Source organism: Schistocerca gregaria, chromosome X (assembly GCF_023897955.1).
Source record: "Schistocerca gregaria isolate iqSchGreg1 chromosome X, iqSchGreg1.2, whole genome shotgun sequence".
Taxonomy (NCBI): domain Eukaryota; kingdom Metazoa; phylum Arthropoda; class Insecta; order Orthoptera; family Acrididae; genus Schistocerca; species Schistocerca gregaria.
The window spans coordinates 300445166-300460114 of record NC_064931.1 but is presented as its reverse complement, the minus strand read 5'-3'; positions in this window follow the sequence as shown (position 1 = coordinate 300460114).

Sequence of the window (14949 nt, the reverse complement as noted above, 5' to 3'; positions counted from 1 at the left end):
AGAATGAGATAAAGAAGGACATAATCTAAAAATTACAAATTAAATTGAACTGTCTTGTAATTATCTGTGGAAAATTTTTTCACACATCTAAAAGTTAGTTTCATTTTAGGAACTGAAGTTTAGTAAACGTAAATGATCTGGCTAGTAAAAAAGACAATGAATAAAATATATTTTTATATAATGAATTAGATAACCTAGTTAAAAAAGCAGAAGAAATACTCCAGTTCTTATTACAGTCATCACTTAAAATAAAATTTGTGATAAACATTCTAAAATATTATCAATGAAAAATGTTGGCAGTCAACAACAAACTCATGTGAAAATGTAATAGTTGAAAATAAATTAAGGATTTAGAACGTTTTTATCAAAAGTCATCATGTAAATATTAACATTCACATAAGTGTGATAAATCTACTCATGAATGTCCCAGAAATAATAAATGTCCTTATACAAATCAGTTTGAACTACTCAAAAAAAATGTCTATCTTGAACCTAGTGTAATTCATTTAGACTTCATATGCATGTAATTATTAATGATTTCCAGATTTCATCTTTCATTTTTATAATGAAATATTCTTCTTATGAACAACTCAGAAATCTGTTGATACAATATCTTAACTCTAAACAGATCTTTATCTTGAATTCAGTGAAATATACAGTTATCTTGAACTCTGTTAAATTTAATAGTCTCTTGAATCTTTTTATATTCGTTAACTTTGGCCGGGATTTAATCGGTTTTATCCTTTGTTTTTCATCGCAATTATTTTTTATTTACTTCTTAAACAGTCTTTTCTTATAAACAGTGACAAAATTGAGAGAGATCACAGATGCTAATCTTTGTGCTTATTGTAAGAGGAATAATTTGACTTGTTATTGTGAATTAAGAATACATGGTTTCATAGCTTTTATAATCAAACTTCATGATACGTAAGCGAAAATTCGGAAACAGGTACCTTATTTTGGAATTGAAAATGATGATGAAATTTTAAAAATAATGAGACTCAACATGACGAAATGCTTCCAGTTTCTATTAATATATTTCACAAATCAAAAAATTAGAAGAATAGTTAATCAATATCTAGTCAATAACACAATTGAAAACAGAGTACCAATTGTTAAGAGAGTTCTTAATTTCTTTTTGAACTCATTGAAATCATGTTACCAAAACAGTGAAAGAAAAGTTAGATGACTGAAAGTTAATTTTATGCTTTATATGCATATAAGATGAAATCAACAGATTCTGGAAAAGCAATGGAATTTAAATTTCAAACATGTGATTATGGGATCATGAATGACAGAGATTTGTCTGAACACTACAAAAATGGGAAGAGATGAAGCATATCATGAATGAATCTTCCTGGCAGATTAAGACTGAGCCCATACCAAGACTCTAACTTCGGACCTTTGCCTTTTCCTGGTAAGGGGCTTTCTTGGAAAAGGGAAAGGTCCCAAGTTGTGTCTTGGTCCAGCATACAGTTTTAATCTCCATAGACGTTTCATATCAGCACACACTATACTGCAGAATGAAAATTTCATTCTTGAAACATGCCCCAGGTGGTGGCACAGCGGTGTCTCCACAGCATCCTTTCTTCCAGGAGTGCTAGTTCTGCAAGTTTTGCAGGAGTGATTCTGTGAAGTTTGGGAGGTAAGGGATGAGGTAATGGTGGAGGTAAAACTGTGAGGACGAGTTGTGAGTTGTGCTTGCGTAGCTCAGTTGGTAGAGCTCTTGGCTAAAGAAGGCAAAGGTCCCGAGTTGAGTCTCAGTCTGACACACAGTTTTAATTTGCAAGGAAGTTTCATATAAGTGCACACTCTGCTGAAGAGTGAAAATTTCATTGTTAATATATCATAAATGTCTGGATTTAATGCATGATGATCTAATTGAATTTTAGATGGAATTATTGGGTTGCAATCGTCAGTTAATAAATAAATTCCATTAATAGCTTCATCATATAATACAATGAAATATTAGAAAAATTACAAATGAAAAGCTCATGTCGTGTTAAAAATAATTATCAAAAATATTGCACAATAGGATTTCTGGCGTATGTTCAAGTGAGCTAGATTTTTTGAAAGGCAGCGAGAAGGGGCATGAATTATTAAAATTCTTAGTAACTTATTTTGAGGAAAAGAATCATATTTTGTTTTCATTAAACTTCGTTTAGTTTCGGTATTACGAGATTTCTAGTCTAAATTGCTTGTGGTAATCTGATTGGCTGACATTAGAAATATCGCGAGTATAGAGGTTTCTCCAGATGATCTGATTGGATACTTAACATACTAGCCAATAGGAATGTGAGATTTCCCGGGTGTTTGTGTGGGGCTTTTGACCTCAGGTCTAGGAGTCGAGATAGTCGCTTGGGAGCTTTCTTCTGGTAAACGCGTACGTTAAAGAGCGCTGATCTAATTTGTACGAAAAAGAAGAAACTCGCACGTTTGAGAGGCTCTCATGTCGTTGACAAAAATCGTTTACGGTATTGAGAAGTTCGTGAAAGATTGAGATTTTTGAGTGGTTTATTTTAGGAGATATTCGTGTATGAACAGTTCATGTCCTACATAAACTCCACGTGGCGTGTTTCGTGTAGGTTACGAGATAGTATGGCGAACACTACTTTACAGGAAGCCTAGTGAACGACTGAATGTGTTAACTCCTCAGTTGTCGCGTATCAATTACTGTTTAGGGCGTTTAAAATATTGGGTCAGAATAAATACCTTCTTGCTGCTTTTGGGTGTGAACTTCTAACAGAGACAGTAACATAGCATAACTGATGTTGGGATTTTAAATACAGACTTGATACCCGTTTTCCTTGTTTTGAAGACAATAATCCAACTTACAGGAAATTATGACCTTTTTTTCAAACGACTGATGCAAGACTCCCAAATACTCGATAGTTTAACAAACTTTCAGCTACTGCTCATGGACTGCAATTGTGTGTTCTTACTGTGGTAGGTATTTAGTCGAATTTTCGTGAACGCTGCTTTTGTCTACTAAACCGGTATCTATCATAACTGGCTGAAGGGGTAGATGGCCTGAAACCAGTTCAGGCAGATGAACGGATTGTATAAAGGATAGTGAGAGACCAACCTGCCCCACAGCAGTCTGAACACAGAAATGAGAGCTAAAGCAAAGAAATGAATTTGTGAAAGAATTTCTCAAGTTCGTGAATAACTTGGTATTTGGAGAAACTACGGAAAAAATCAGAAATAGAGTTGATGTTAAATCAGTTTCAGACACAAGTAAGTGTGAAAAACGTGTACGAAAAATTTCAAGGGAAAAAAATATTCAATGAAAATCTTGCAGCAGTCCACACGAATAAGACCAAATTTAACTTCAAAAAGCCCATTTACATTTTAATGAACATGGTTGATTTATCTGAGGAGCTGGTGTATGACTTTCGCTATATATTTATGAAACAACACCATGGAGAAAAAGTGAATTTTATGAAGATAACACAATCAAATTTTCACTCTGCAGCGGACTGTATGCTGCAATGAAACTTCCTGGCTATGTGTCAGACAAAGACTCCAACTCGAAACATTCACCTATTGCAGCAAGTGCTCTACCTACTGAGCTTCCAAACCTCAACTCATGAACCATTTTCTCATCTCTATTTTCGGTAGTATCTCGTCTCATACCTTCCAAACTGTACAGAAGCTCTCCTGGGAGAGACAAATATCCCAAGTGTCAGTCTCATTGTGACACACAGTTTTTATCTCCCATGTAGTTTCATATCAGCACACACTCCGTTGCAGAATAAAAATTGCATTCTAGAAACATCACCCAGTTTGTGGTTAAACCATGACTTCGTAACATCCTTTCTTCCAGGAGTGCTAGTTTTGCAAGTTTCACAGGAGATTTTGTGAAGTCTGGAAGGTAGGAGACGAGATACTAGCGGAAATAGAGCTGTGAAAATGGGTCGTGAACCGTGTTTGAGTAGCACTTACTGGTAGATCTGATACAAATGATTATTCCAAAGATAAAATTTGCATCATTCCTCAAGTAAATGAAAAGTAATAGCTAAAGTGAAAGACGAATTTAATGAAAAAAATTAATGGAGGAGTACTGCAGTTTATGGTTATACACTGAGGAGAAAAATCTAGAGGAGTTACGAAATATATTGTAAAAAATAAAATAAGTTTATAATATTATAGATATTGTTTGTTTAATAATACTGAACTTTATAGAGCTATGAATTTTATTAAAAGTAATAAAATAACTTTTAAACTTATTACATTTTTTATTTTATAAAAGTCTCTTGTGATATACTTACATTCTCCATTAAAAATAGCTTAATTGTGTGTTATGTAATTCATAAACTGTATTCCCAACCATCTTTATCACATTTAAAATCATAACATAAATAAAACTTATGTTCTCTTAAGTTGTCAATGTGAAATGTGTAAGTTATAGTTAAAACTTTCATTGATTTATCAAATAACAGTTCTGATGCTGTTTTTAAAATATATTTAATGGTATAAATTTCTGACACTTCGAAAAATGAAAAAACCAATTTATATTGAAAAATTGTTCTGTAAAATAACATTTTTAAAGAAATAAATGAGTGAAAGAAATGAAAAAAATATTTATTGCTTTACTTACATTTTCCATTTGTTTATCCACATTTAGAAGAAAAAAAGAAGTGAAAATGTAGAGACGATTTGCCACCATTGTATCTCACTTTATTCTTGAAATACATTCGCTATTTTTATGACAGAGTATAATATCGAGTAGATATAATTAGTAAGTTTTGGATAAATTTTCCACAAAATGAAATAAATCACGGTATTTCAAGTAAATGTTATAGAAAATGATGTCAAATTTGACGACGTTATAGGCAAATGAGTGGACATTTTGAAAAAAGGTGTGAAAAAACTTGAAAAATAGTGAAAATATTCGAAAAAAGGTCAAAGATATTCAATAAAAATGAAGGCAATGATATTAAAATGGGTAATTCGGTTTTTTCACGTTTGATGACCATTTTTGTTATTTTTTGATTGGGGATAACATGGAAAACTGATTGGTATTAATTTTGATCATTTTCCGCAACACTTACTTGAACTTAAACGACTTTTCTGTTTGCTGGGAAACTGAGTTACTACATATCCTCTCATGTGAAAGTAGGGGCCATCCAATAGGGTGGAAAATATTCTCGGTTGTTACAGAGCTACTGGCCGATCAACCTTCTGCTTTCCTTCTCCAAAAACATTTTACAGCTCCTTCGTAACATCACTGGCGACGGCCTCATCCCGGACAAGCAGTTCTGTTTCCGGAGATGCCATTCGACATTTCATCAGCTGAAGAATCTGGTGGAACAGGCCGTGGGATTCCCGGAACCTCGCGAATACCTTGCGTCGGCGTTTCGGACGTCGTTTAATCCCATTTGGCACAACACCCTCATGTGCAAAATCTTTGTGCACGAAGTCCCGACGTCACACGGTCACCTTTTGAACCGCTATCTAGCCAGGAAGGCATTTCATGTTCGTGCAGACTGCGGGATATCTACGGCGAGACAAATATGTGCTGGCGTACCATAAGGGTCGGCACTCGGACACTTACTGCCTAGCGCAGTGCACCCGTAACACCGCTCTCTTCGCTCGGACCATGGATACGAAATGTTATGATGTAGCTTGTACGTAGACTTTTATGCAGTCTTGGACACTCAGACATTGAATGTCATGCTTAATTCCCATACAAGTAAAATTGCAGCTCAAGATGAACGTATCCCGACTTCCACTCCACACTATTTGTTTGTGCTTTCCCTCTGTATCAAGCCACATCCATAACAATAGCCGTTGGGTCTCAGCCGAGGGAAATGTCTGGTCTTTTTTGACAGTTCCCAGCCGAACTGTCAAAAAATCCAGAATTACGCACATAAAACTACACTGAGGTGACAAAAGTCACAGGATACGTCCTAATACCGTGTATAACCTCCATTTTCCCTACACAGTGTAACAACTTCACGTGGCATGGACTTAACAAGTCGTCGGTAGACCCTGCAGAAACAATGAGCCCTGTTGACCCTATAGCTGTCCATAACGTCGAAAGTTTTGCAGGTGCGGGATTTGATGAAGGAACTGACCTCTCGATTATGTCCCATAAATGTTCAATGTGTGGACATATCATTCACTCCAACTGTCCAGAATGTTCTTCAGACCAACCAGACGACCCAGTCCATTCCATGTAAACACAGCCAATACCATCATAGAGCCAGTACCAGTTTGCCGAGTGCGTCTTTGGCAACTTGAGTCCGTGGCTTCTTGAAGTTTGCGCCACGCTCTAACCCTATCATTAGGTCTTACCAACTGAAATCAGGACTCATCTGACCAGGCGATGGTTTTCCAGTCGTCTAGGGTCTAACAGATATCGTCACGTGCACAGCTGAGGCACTGCAGGCGATGTCTTGCTGTTAGCAAAAGCATTGGCGTCGGTCGCCTGTTGCCACAACCAACTTACGCCAGATTTTGCAGCACTCTCCTAACGGATACGTTCTTCATATGTCACACATTTATTTCTGAAGTTATTTCACGTAGTGTTGCTTGTCTGATGTCTCTGACAACACTAAGCAAGCATCGCTGCTCTCGGTCGTTAAGTGAAGGCTGTCGGCCAATGCGTTGCCCGTTGTGAGAGGTAGTACCTGAAGACTGGTATTCTCGGCACACTCTTGACACAGTAGGTCTCGAGATGTTGAATTCCCTAATGATTTCCGAAACTGAATTCCATGCGTCTAGTTCCAAATACCATTCCGCGTTCAAAGTCTGTTAATTCCCATCGTGCGCCCATAATCACCTCAGAAACCTCTTCAAATGAATCACCTGGGGGTAAACAACAGCTCCGCCAACGTACTACGCTTTTATACATTGTGTACGCGATACTGCTACCATATGTGGATATAGACATCGTCACCTATGAATTTCGTCACCTGAGTGTGTGTATAAATAGCATGATCATTACATAATAAAAAGACAACCGATTTTACGTAGCAAGATTCAATATGGACCACGAGATGTCAGGTAAGACGTACGCTTTGTAATGGCATAACGCCGATACGAGCTCGTCTTATAACTTGTATCGCTACGAAGAGTACAGCAGAAACCTTTAATACCGCAAAAGAAAATTCCAAACTTGAACTTAGAAGAATGTTATTGGAACTAGACTGTTCAGCTTTTGTAGACAATGTAGCCGACAGAAGATAATGAAAAAGCAACAGAACAAATTACTGTACCAAGGCATATATCAGAATAAACTGTCCTGCAAGTATCTTTGACGTAATGTCAAATATCAAGTACAGCTAATCCTGGTTAACGACCAGATACGTGAAAATAAGAAGTGAGAATAATTTCAAATAGCTGTGCGAATGGATATTGCCAATCAAACAAGTAAGGAAGTCTTGTAAGTAAGAAGCATCATAATGGAAGTACCTTTCGAACTTACAAGAAACATTTACAACAAAAAGCGGTTTTAATAAATACCAAGATTCGTCATTAGAACTCTGTCATAAATCCAGTGTGTCCATGTGCGTCTGAGTGGCTTCTTGTCTCTAAGATGTGTTTACTAGCGGAATTAAAACCATAAGAGATCTCACCCGATATATTGGATATAAGCTATAAACGCATACAAGGTGCCAACACAGAGTAAGAAACTGGAAACAAGAATACTTTGTTACATTAACCTCAAAAAAAATGTATTACGGTTATTACAAAGCGGCATATTCGAAGCACAAACAATTAACAAGTTAAATTTGTTCCCGTCTTACCAGAAATTATTTCGTTCAAGAGTGTACGCCATATTTCTGGAATGTGTTCAAGGCGAAGGGCTCGTTCCTTGCTTAGCATCATCATCAACAATTTTCTCAGCTTTAGCCACACAACGCCTTAACATCATGAAAGTCATTTATTTTCATTCGGGATTGTTGTCTTATCGGCAGCGTGGTGATCAGAAGCAGAAGATTACTCTAATCTTGTCAATATATTTAATGAACAAGTTCAGTATGTACTGAAAGTCTGTTCAACTGGTGTAAACTGTGTATGGGATCAGCACTGGTGTAAGCTACCTGCATGGCCAGTGTGGGAATACGACTCTGTTAGTGGTGTCTCACGTTCAGCATGGAAGTATAGAACTGGATGACCTACACAGCACTTTCCTACAGGAAAAGGTCTAACGTCAAGCTTTACCCAGTCCAATACGCAATATCACAATTGTGTTAGCAACTGAGTAGACCATGAAGAATAAAGCTTCAGGAAGGCCAACTCGCGATCAACAAACCGGAGTTGAAAGTTGACATCCTCTGATACACTAGATATTGTAAGTTCATTTCTAAATACTATATATTTAGTAGCGCGTAATTTTCGTGTTCATATGACAGTAACGATTAAATTTTTGATTTACGACCGAGAGACTAAAAACATATCGGTAAGCCAAATGCAAGTTCGACAGAAACGTACGACAGGAAACTAATTACGATACCGCCACGCTGCCACAGTCTGTTTTATCAGATATGCAGGAAGCATCCCGTGCTGTAGGGGTAGTGTTTCACTGTGAGATATGGCTGGACGCCGAATGCAACAGAAACCATTAAAATATCGGCAGATGGAGATTCACGATAAGGTTCGTGATTTATTAGCCCCCGTCACGTAATGAATTCAGAAAACACAGAAGTCGCAGAAGGATGAGAACACGAGAAAGCAGCGACGAGAAGGAAACCTCGGCTTACTACAAAGTGGCAGCGTTATTTATTCAAGAAAATACCATATATTTATACTTCATGACTAGTGAAGAAACATGAGCTGCCGTAAGTCATAGGAAGTATGACTTTTCGCAATGATAGTAACTGTCTATTGCACTACAGATATTACCGACAATGCTTGGTCAGAAGGAGTTCATTACAGATTGCTACTGAGTGACTGCAATTTTCACTGCTAAAGGTTCACGTATGGTCATTCATTTTGTACTCCGATATTTGCCACTGTGGTTCCCGGTGGGAAGGGTATGCATTTCATTAGTGGATCTCCATTTCGTTGTGTTGCAGGGACTTCTAATGTACGCATCGAATGCTATGGAATAAATAAATTCAGAAAAATATCTTAAAAAAGGTTGGAGATTTCTCCACCACGACACGCATGTACCGTTGCCCCGTCTCTTTTCTTATTAACGAGGCACGATAATGTAGTTGAATAGTTCTTCACGGTTTTTCCCATAGATATTCAGTACAAGCTTTTTCCAGTGTAACACCGCGAAGGATTATAATCCTTGATGATGATGGTTGTTTTAAGTTACACTAAAACACAAAGCTATATTTTTTCTCATTAATAGGCAGTACGATAATAAAAGCAGCTCAAAAGCCCGAGATCAGCGCTTACATTTGCGAAGACGGGAAAAGTTTTGAATGGTAAAACGCTTATATATATTACCAAAATAATTTCGTTTACCGGCTCAAGACGCAATTCTGGAGAATCTGAGCTTGAGATTTGTGGGTTGAACTATATAATTTATGACAAGATGTTAAAAGGAATACACTACAACAACGCAGTGAGGCGGGCTAAGACGCTTGTCAAAATACGTACAGAGTATTTTGTCACATACTACTCCATTCTGTAATATCACCAGTGTCCAAATAACAAAATGACATAAGCAGTTCGAAATTATACGTAGCAAACAACTTCGCGACTATGTGGCAGTAGTGCCAATAATGCCTATGGCATCATGCATAATTGTTACACGATAATCACATATTAATGCGACGTGCATTACGTACATGTTTTATTAAACTTGTAATGTTACTGTTACTTTACAAAATTAAATTGGAAAGAAATTAACAAATACAAAATTTTAAAAATGTGGAAGGAAGAAAGCCTAGATATAGCTCTACAACGCATACCTTACGTGCTGTGAGCACGTTTTCTGTAGAAGAGATATATTTCACAGAAAGAAAAACCGTCAACGAAATGTTTGAACAAGAAAGCGTGTAAGTTAGGTATTCAGTCTTTTTTTTCTAATGTCAACCCGTACATCTAAAAAGCAATAGAAGAAAGGTCCAAGAAAGTGATCAAAATTCTGGGTTAAAGCACCCGTGTATCAATAACAGAATTCGCTAATGACACTATGATTCAGGGTTAAAGGATACCAGTTATAAGTTTAGTTGGTGGCACTGCGACCCTACATCTACATCTAAGGCTACATGGCTTGTCTGCAAATCACATTCAAGTACCTGGCACATGGGTCATAGGACCAGCTTCACACTAATTCTATGTTATGAAACGCCTTTATTTTAATGATTTCCACCCCAAACGCTGTGTCATATCCGTGACACTCTCCCTTCTGTTTCTCGATAGTACAAAACGTGGTGCCCTTCTTTGAACTTGCTCTGTGTACTCAGTTAATGCCGTCTGGTATGGATCCCATACCGCGCAGCAGTACTCAGAAACGGGACGGACAAGAGTAGTGTAGGCAGTCTCTTTACTAGATCTGTTTCATTTCTAAGTGGTCTGACAGTAAAACGTAGTTCTTGGTTCGCTTTCCCCACTATATTTTCTATGTGTACGCTCTAGCTTAAGTTGTTCATAATTGTAATTCCTGGATACTTAGTTGAATTTACAGCCTTCAGATTTCATTCGGTTATCGTGTAACCGAAGTTTAAAGGATTCCTTTTAGCACTCATGTGGATAACCTCACAGTTTTCATTATTTAGGGCCTATTGCCAAACTTCGAACCATACAGATACCGTATCTAAATCGTTTTGCAATTTGCTTTGATCTACTGATGACTTTACTAGAGTCAAACGACACAACCATGTGCAAACAACCTAAGACGGCTGCTCAAGTTCTCTCCTAAATCGTTTATATAGATAAGGAACAGTGGAGGACCTATAAAACTATAACCATTTGTGGTGTCACCGCCAGACACCACACTTGCTAGGTGGTAGCCTTTAAATCGGCCGCGGTCCGGTAGTATACGTCGGACCCGCGTGTTGCCACTATCAATGATTGCAGACCGAGCGCCGCCACACGGCAGGTCTAAAGAGACTTGCTAGCACTCGCCCCAGTTGTTCAGCCGACTTTGCTAGCAATGGTTCACTGACTTCTACGCTCTCATTTGCCGAGACGATAGTTAGCATAGCCTTCAGCTACGTTATGTGCTACGACCTAGCAAGGCGCCATTATCCGTTACTATTGATATTGTAAGATATGTACCGTCCAGACCGACGTTCGTCATTAATGGTTGGTTCAAATGTCTCTGAGCACTATGGGACTCAACTGCTGTGGACATTAGTCCCCTAGAACTTAGAACTACTTAAACCTAACTAACCTAAGGACATCACACACATCCATGCCCGAGTCAGGATTCGAACCTGCGACCGTAGCAGTTGCACGGTTCCGGACTGTGCGCCTAGAACCGCGAAACCACCGCGGCCGGCCGTCATTAATGGATTAAAGTTAAGTATTCCACCAGCTACGTCCGTTGTTTCTAAATTCCAATTTCCTGGTCCTGTTCCAGACCTCACGCCAGCCTGCGTGAGCTAAAACGCGTGCCTTTCGGCCTCCTCTAGGAACACGGTGTTGGCTCTTCAGCCAACCACAACACCTTTCGTCAGTGACCACGAACTGTGACGCCTCTGACAGGAAATCAAGAACCCAGGCACATAACTGAGACTATATTCCGTAAGCAAGCAATTTGATTACAAGCCGCTTGTGAGATACGGTGTCAAAAGCCTTATGAAAATCTAGAAATACGGAATCAATTTGTAATCTCTTGTCGATAGTACTCAACACTTCGTGCGAGTAAAGAGCTAGTTGTGTCCTACAGGAACGATGTTTATAAATCCGTATTGACTATGTGTCAAAAGACTGTTCTCTTCAACGTATTTGGAACACAATATATGTACCAAACTTCTGCTGCATATCGACGTTAATGATATGGACCTGTAATTTAGTGGTATACCCCTATTGCCTTTCTTGAATTTTTATGTAACCTGCGCAACTTTCCCGCTTTTGGGTACGGATCTTCCGGGTGTATATGATTTTTAATTATGGAGCTGTTGCTTGAGCATACTCTGAAAGGCGCCTAATTGGTATATAGTCTGTGCTGGAACACTTGCTTTTGTTAAGCGATTTAAGATGCTTCACTGTTCACAGGATATCTTCTTCGAAATTACTTACGTTGGCCGCTGTTCTTGATTATAATTGTGGAGTATTTACTCCGTCTTCTTTGGTGAAGGAATTTCGGAAGCCTATGTCTAGTAACTCTGCTTCAGCAGCCCTGTCATCTAGAGTATATTCATTGGTATCGCGCAGAGAAAGCATTGTTTGTGTCTTGCCGCTGGCATACTTAATATTCGACCACAATCTCTTTGGATTTTCTGCCAGGTTTCGACACAAAGTTTCGTTGCGAAAACCATTATAAGCGGCACACATTGGAGTCCGCTCTCAATTTCGTACTGTAGTAAAAGATCGACAATCCTAGGGATTTTGTGTTAGTTTGAATTTGGCACACTTCTTTCGTTCTTTCTGCAACAGCGTTCTGATCTCTTTTGTGTACCATGGGGAATGAGCTCAGTCTTTTGTTAATTTAATTTGCATAAATCTCTCAATTGCTGTCGATACCATTTCTTTGAATTCAGACCACATATGGTCTACGCTTAGATTGTTAATTTGAAAGCAGTGGAGATTGTCTCACAGGAAGGCGTCAGTTGAATTACATTTCGTTCGGTTTTAGTGGATTTTGGAGCTATGGTATTCCGTCGCGCTACGACAAACCTGTGCTCACTAATCCGTTTTGATGTTCGTCATTGAGTCAGGATCATTTTCTGATAAGAGGTCATGTGTGTTCCCACAACCGTTTACCATTCTAGGCTCACGAACTAATTGCTGGAAATTATTTTCAGAAAATACGTTTAGTAGTGTATTTTCGTCCGCATATCAAGGGTAAATTGAAGTCATCACCAACTACAACTGTACGAGTCGGGTATGTGGCTGAAATTAGACTCACGTTTCCTTCAAAACTTTTAGAAATTGTATCATATGAGTTGGAAGGTAGGTAGCAGCATCTAATTATTATAATATTCTGATTGCTAACAATGATATCTACCCTCACTGATTCATAGGAATTATCTACTTCAATTTCGCTACAACATAAACTGCTTCTAACAGCAACAAACTCGCCACCGCCGGCTGTAACTAGCTTATCCTTTCTGAACACCGTTAGGTCCTTTGAAAAACTTTCCGCTGAACTTATCTCTGGTCTTAGCCAGCTTTCAGTGCCTATAACGGTTTGAGCATCATGACTTTCTATCAGCGCTTGGAGCTCTGGTATTTAACCAACACAGACACGACGTATTTCAACTATTATACCCATGGTTCCTAGATGTACAAAAGTTGCTACACCAAGAAGAAATGCAGATGATAAACGGGTATTCATTGACCAAATATATTATACTACAACTGATATGTGATTACATTTTCACGCAATTTGGGTGTATAGATACTGAGAAATCAGTACCCAGAACAACCACCTCTGGCCGTAATAACGGCCTTGTTACGTCTGGGCATTGAGTCAAACAGAGCTTGGGTGGCGTGTACAGGTACAGCTGTCCACGCAGCTTCAACACGATACCACAGCTCATCAAGAGTAGTGACTGGCGCATTGTGACGAGCCGGTTGCTCAGCCACCATTGACCAGACGTTTTCAATTGGTGAAAGATCAGGAGAATGTGCTGGCCAGAGCAGCAATCGAACATTTTCAGTATCCCGAAAGGCCCGTACAGGACCTGAATCATGTGGTCGTGTATTATCCTGCTGAAATGTAGGGTTCCGAAAAGAATTGAATGAAGAGTAGAGCCATTGATCGTAACACATCTGAAATGTAACGTTCACTGCTCAAAGTGCCATCAATGCGAACAAGAGGTGACCGAGACGTGTAACCAATGGCAGCCCATACCATCACGCCGGGTGATACACCAGTATGGCGATGACGCCTCCAATGTGCGTTCACCGCGATGTCGCCAAACACGAATGTGACCAACATGATGCTGTAAACAGAACCTGGATTCATCCGAGAAAACGACGTTTTTCTATTCGTGCACCCAGGTTCGTCGTTGAGTACACAATCGCAGGCGCTCCTGTCTGTGATGCAGCGTCAAGGGTAACCGCAGCCATGGTCTCCGAGCTGATAGTACATGCTGCTGCAAACGTCGTCGAAATGTTCGTGCAGATGGTTGCTGTCTTGAAATGTCCCCATCTGTTGACTCAGGGATCGAGATGTACCTGGACGATCCGTTACAGCCATGCCGATAAGATGCCTGTCATCTCGACTGCTAGTGATACGAGGTAGTTGGGATCCAGCACGGCGTTCCGTATTACCCTCCTGAACCCACCGATTCCCTATCCTGCTAACAGTCATTGGATCTCGACCAACGCGAGCAGCTATGTCGCGTTAGGTTACAATCTGACCTTCATCAAATTCGGAAACGTGATGGTACGCATGTGTTTCTTACACGAGGCATCACAACAACGTTTCACCAGGTAACGCCGGTCAACTGACGTTTGTGTATGAGAAATCGGTTGAAAACCTTCCTCATCTCAGCACGTTGTAGGTGTCGCCACCGGCGCCAACCCTGTGTGAATGCTCTGAAAAACTAATCATTTGCATATCACAGCATCTTCTTCCTGTTGGTTAAATATCGCGTCTGTAGCACGGCATCTTCTTGGTGTAGCAATTTTACTGGCCAGTAGTCTATGTTTTTCCTGTGTTCGACGTGCGCCCTTTTTGTCTTTACCTGAGACTCTGTAACCTAAAAAAACGCCTAGTCCACGTCACATAGTCCCGGCTACCGTGTATCCGCCTCCTGCGTGTAATGGACTCCTGACCTATTTCTATCTCATGGTACCCAAAACCACACCACTATATGGCGAATCTAGAGGGGAATCTGCACCCTACATAGTCAAAGAACCGTCTGA